The following is a 6,155-nucleotide window of genomic DNA, read 5'->3' as shown; positions in this document are numbered from 1 at the left end:
TTGAAATCCCAGTATTTAAATAAAAAAAAAAGTGCCTTATTGGTATATAATTAAAAGAAAAAAAAAGTTATTAGTGCCTTGGATCACTTTAATTTATTCACAAGAAGTTACTACTTTAAAATGTATTATTTGAAAATCTTGAAACCTTACAAGTAGACATTTTTTAATGTGTTGTATCGGCATTCTTTTGTCCAGTCAGTCGATTGGATTCTTCAACAATTCAATTGTTCACATGATTCACTTGATTGGAATTTTCAATAATTTAGTACTTGAATTAGTTTTTTTTTATTGTTAAATTACAAATTATACTCTCTAAATTTGTTTAAAATTCAAATCAATCATAGAATTTAATTCAATCCTAGAATTTTGATTTCATTCAATTTAGTCCTCTAACTTTTAGCTTTACCCAATTAAGTCATTCCATCAATTTCTGTTAGAATTGAAGTTATATGTCCCAAAACGACGCTAGTTTTTATAATTTTTAAAAAGATTCAAAATTATTAATAAAATGTCCACCTATTGAATAAAGTCAATAAACTGTGTCATGGCAATGTGGTATGACTGCACTCATTCTTGGGCCAAGAAAGAGATGAGCTCCCACAAATTTTATTGATGAAATGAGATAGGTCCACCTGATATCCATTGGACCAGTTTAGCCCAATTAGCTGTTAAAAATAGGGCCGAAAATACTGGCCCGTGCATTCTAAATGGAGTACTCATTCCTCATATGTGTCTCACACAGTCATATGGATCGTATTTTATTAGGCCTAGCCCCGTGAACATAGAACTTTTTCTTCTTCTTTTTTTAATTTGTTTTTTTAATGTCACTAGTTTCAAACCCTCGATAATGGAAGGTCGAGAATTTAAACCCCAATTTTCTTGAGGAATGAGAGCATACAAATACAATGTCAACTACAATAAAAGGCTGGGGTCCCACATGTTTATTCAATAATCACACTTTTAACACTATGTCACACACCTATTGGGTATTTTATTATTAAAAAGAAAAAATCAATGCCTGGATAAATTTATTTTAATTTACTAGTATTATTACCACTAATGTGTAGTCTCATGCATATGTACAGGTATAATTAAAAACAATCACAATTATACAATTCAAATTATATATATTTTTTAGAAGATGTTCAAATTATACATAGTATTAGCTTGCACTTTTTTTTTAAACCATATATTTCTAAAATATGTAATGATTTCTCATTTTACACACACACACACGTATATATAATTTAATTGGCTTTAGATTCTTTGATTTTGCACTAAATAATTCATTTGCTACAAAAATTAAAAACTTAGATGAATACGTGGTGAAAAATTGGACTCCAATTAAAATCCAATTTAGAATCTAATTGAATTCGGACTCGTTGAGTTTTACACTCAATAATTCACTTGGCACAAAATTAAAAATTAAATAGGACATGTGGCACAAAATTGAAAATCCAATTAAAATCTAATTGGATTTTCTCTGAACTTTGGCTATAAATTTTATATATAGATGTGATGTATGGCTTGATAAAAATTCATATGTAAGTTGTATTGTTTATAATATAATTGAAACAAAATTATTAAACAAGTAGTATAATAAATTATAAAATAAGTGTGGGGCCTAAGAATCTGGTGACCCCAGTCCACTTCGTACTAAGCCCAAGGCCCACGCCGAAAAGGAGGAAATGCCCGAAAACAAAGTGAGAAAAGTACAAATTGCCCAGGGACGTTGCCGAGGACAATCCTATCCTCAGCTAATCAAGACCATGAGAGGAGGAAGCAGCGGGCCATCAAAAGTAGCCTCCCGAAGCATCCTAGGGGAAAGAGCAAATACAAAGTGTCGGCCAGAGAAGCATAGTGGGGGAACAGTTCAAGAAGAATCTGTCACCTCCACTTTAAGTGCATACACCTAACTCACTGGCCGCATTAATAGAGATGTGACCTCTAAATAGTGCTGCCTTGGTTGCCGCAACTCACAGGAGTGCTGGTAAAGTGGCTGATGAGATAGGCAGTCAGAGGGGGGGCATGGATGATCAATAAGTAGAAGAAAGAGATTATGAGAGAAGGACTATATAATAGGGAAAAACATATCAAGAGAGGGGGGCTCAAAAAAGAACGACCAAAAAGCTCCTCGGACTGTGCCAAGGACAAACTTTCTTAGAAAATCTCAGTTCCTTTATGTATGATAGTGTTGACCATCATATTAGCCGCTATAATCCTCACTAAGGCCTAGTTCTTAAACTCATCATCTACAAATTTATTGTATTGGGCTAGTTGGGTTTGAGTTCACTCATCCAACAGTAGAGTTGCTCAAACCCAGTCCCTACAATTAGCGCCGTCTGTGGGAAGAACTTGTGCATTAGTGGGCGCAACGGTCAAGATGATGGTGGGATCGACGCACTGGTGATGTTCTTTGATGATCGTGCAACCAACAATACGGAACATGTAGTTACGATCCTGATTGTTACTACGTTGTTAGCCCATTTAGAGTTAGTGGCTGAATACCACCGACGATTTCGTTAAGATCGAGAAAACAACTCTTTCATTACCATCAACGACATCGACTCCAAGTCCCATTGGAGGGATGAACAACAACACACTCACTCATGAAGCAGTTATTGCAAAGAAATGAAAGATTCAAAAAGTAAAGCAAAAAAAAATATATATATATATATATATATAATATAGTCTTTTTATTAAATAAAGTAAAGGTACATCGTATACTAAATGGCTTAGGCAGGCTTATTCTAAAGCTAATTTCAAAAGAGAGGCTGGGGTAGGCTTGTTCTAAAACTAATTACAAAAAGAGAGGCCGAGGCAGGCTTGTTTTAAGGCTACCAACAATTTCTGAGCGCTCGATGGATGGTACCGGCGATGAGAAAGGAGAAGGAGTAAAAGCGCCTAATGACCCCGTCCTAAGGTGTTCCCTTGATTCTCTCCTAGTTTCATGATAATTAAGCATTGGAGGCGGCAGCACCTGGGCATCAACAGTCCCACAATCTTACAAACCTCCATCGAATGACCTACCATCAAGGTTAGATCCGAATTTGGCCGCACCGAAAATCCGATGCGATTCACCCCCGCTTCGGCTCTCAGTTGAAAAAGGTGGGTCCTCTTCCTTGCTAGGCGCGAGAGGTAGGAACATCCTCGGCCTCCGCTTCCTTTGCCCTAACTGCGTCGTCCGGGATCTGGGCAGCATTCTTGGTTCCTAAAAGGGGCTTGGCTTCCTTGCCCTTGCCATCATCCGAAGCCACCCCATTTCCCTAGGCTTCAATCACAGTCTGCGCGAAATCCTAAAGAATATCTAGGGGGCTGAGAATTTAAAGTTCCTTTTGAACTCAAAGATTTGTAGAATGTGTGAGAACAATCCCCTAGAGCGCCTTATATAGAAGGCGAAGGTTGCTAGAAATAAATCCGCACGGAATTCGAAGGGAGAGTTATGAGCAGCGTTAAACCTAACCAATTTCCAAAGGGGCACCTACCCGCTGAACTTGCATCAATCCCTAAAGGTATTAATGAAGGCATGCCTCGCGCACCGAAACATCAGGTATGCAACTCGAACAGCCAAGAGACACCTTGTAATCAGAAACGGCGAAAAATTGGCGCAATGGGGCTATCGTCGCACGTGAGAGTGGAAGACCAAGCCGCCCTTGTCCAGGTCAACATGGGCTAGGGGCCTAATCCGTAGAAGAGCCCCTCCTCAGCAAGGCAAGGCCAAAGCCATTATTCCTTCCGAAGACGACTTTTCAACGTTGAGGATAAGTCCCTTTGCGCCAAGCAACAAAGACTAAGTGCTAAACAGAACCAAGGTATTGCATGGTCTACAGACTCAAACCTATGGGGAAACTAGTCACTCCACAAAAGACTAAGTGCTAGACAGAACCAAAGTGTTACATGGTCATCAGACTCAAACTTATGGAGAAACTAGTTACTTTGCAAAATCAAGTGCTAGACAGAACTAAGGTATTGCATGGTCCTCAGACTCAAACCTGTGAGGCCTAAGAATCTGGTGACCCCAGTCCACTTCGTACTAAGCCCAAGGCCTACGCCGAGAAGGAGGAAATGCCCAACAACGAAGTGAGAAAAGTACAAATTGCCCAGAGACGTTGTCGAGGACAATCCTTCCTCGGCCAATCAAGACCATGAGAGGAGGAAGCAGCGGGCCATCAAAAGTAGCCTTCCAAAGCATCCAGGGAAAGAGCAAATACAAAGTGTCAGCCGGAGAAGCATGGTAGGGGAACGATTTAAGGAGAATCTGTCACCTCCACTTTAAGTACGCACACCTAACTCCATGGCCGCATTAATGGAGATGTGACCTCTGAACAGTGCTGCCTTGGTTGCTGCAATTCACAGAAGTGCTAGTAAAGTGGCTGATGAGACAGGCAGTCAGAGGAGGGGCATGAATGATCAACAAGTGAAAGAAAGAGATTATGAGAAAAGACTATATAATAGGGAAAAACAGACCAAGAGAGGGGGGCTCATGGAAGAACGACCAAAAAGCTCCTCGGAATGTGCCAAGGACAAACTTTCTTAGAAATCTCAGTTCCTCTATATATGATAGTGTTGACCATTATATTAGCCGTTGTAATCCTCACTAAGGCCTAGTTCTTAAACCCATCATCTACAAATTCATTGTATTGGGCTAATTGGGCTTGAGTTCACTCATCCAATAGTAAAGCAGCTCAAACCCAGTCCCTACAATAAGTAATATTTTTTGTATAGGCTAAAAACCAAGAAACCCTCTTTGGGCTAGGCCTCTATCCCAAATAATTAATTTGTAAAAGATGAACCTTTGGGTTAACTGTTAAGCAATGAAAATAGACTCAAATAAGGAAAAGAAACTTTGGAATCAGGATAGATTAAGGACAAACAATATCTTGATATTTATTAACTCCCCTCAGAATAGCGATGAGCACTATTACAATTGCATGAATACAATACGAAATTCCCCCAAGTGTTAACAATGTTCTCTCTTTCTCTCTTAGGCTTGGTAATTCTCAATTCCACAGCATGTGTGATCTTTTCCTATTTATAATTCTAGTGCTTCCATCTTAGTGGTCCACTTGTAGAGTAGATAATCCTTCAAGTAAGATACTTGTCACATATTTCCCTTTTCCTCATTTTGAGGATGAGCTGATTAGTTAACAGGCTATTAGGGCACTGTTTAAAATGGTCATTCAATCATTAATACGGCATGATTAACTAGTACAATGTATTTAATGTGGAAGAGAAAATGGCTTCATCAGGAAACTTACATAAGCGAACCAAGAACTTAAATCAATATCCATTGTTTTATTTTTTAGAGTAAACTTCATTTTGCATAATATCTTGCATGCAAATTCATAAGCAAAAACAATAAGTAAAATAAATTTATTAGATTAAAAATAAGCGTAAGTTGCATATTGAGAAGAAAAAAAAACAGTGAAAAAGAAAAATACAACAACATGGGGTCTATTGTGTAGGATTTAATTATAGGAATGACTTTATTGGTTAAGAGAGATTATATCGAAAAGCCATGACATTGTGTGTGTGTGTGTGTGTGTGTGTGAAAATTTTGATAATACACTATTAGTTGGAGTAGAATTTAAATTTCTAAAATTTAGATGATAAAATTTTATCTAAATTAAATTATTGTTAAATCTTTTATCCCTTAGTCAAAAGTCATGTAACTTAATAGTCTAATATAATATTAATTTAATAAGATGCAACTTGAGGAAAAGGACAAAACAAAAACGTGAGTTGTGTGAGATTTAAGCTTATAAAATTTTGATGGTAGACTTTTAGTTTTTTTAAATCAGATAGTTGTTAAATGTTATCCCTTAACTTGAGAAAATATATAACAACAAATAATATAAAATTAATTTACTAATTAGCTGTACTTAAAATATTGATAATAGACTTTTAGTTTGAGTAAAAGTCAAAATGTGGTTTTTTTTTTTTTTTTTTTTTTTTTTTTTTTTTTTTTTTTTTAAGAAAGAAAATGTGGGTTGTTGTTTGGGATTGAAGTTTAGAATTTTTTGTAATAGACTTTTAGTTTGAATAGAATTTGAATGATAATGTTTTACCTAAATTTAAAAAGTTGTTAAATATTATCCCTTATTTAGAAATAATATCCTAAAAAATAATATAAAAAATATAACTAATTTAAAGAA

The sequence above is a fragment of the Quercus suber genome, unplaced genomic scaffold, assembly GCF_002906115.3.
Source record: "Quercus suber isolate HL8 unplaced genomic scaffold, Cork oak 2.0 scaffold_157, whole genome shotgun sequence".
In the NCBI taxonomy this organism is placed as follows: Eukaryota; Viridiplantae; Streptophyta; class Magnoliopsida; order Fagales; family Fagaceae; genus Quercus; species Quercus suber.
Note: the sequence above shows the minus strand (reverse complement) of the source record.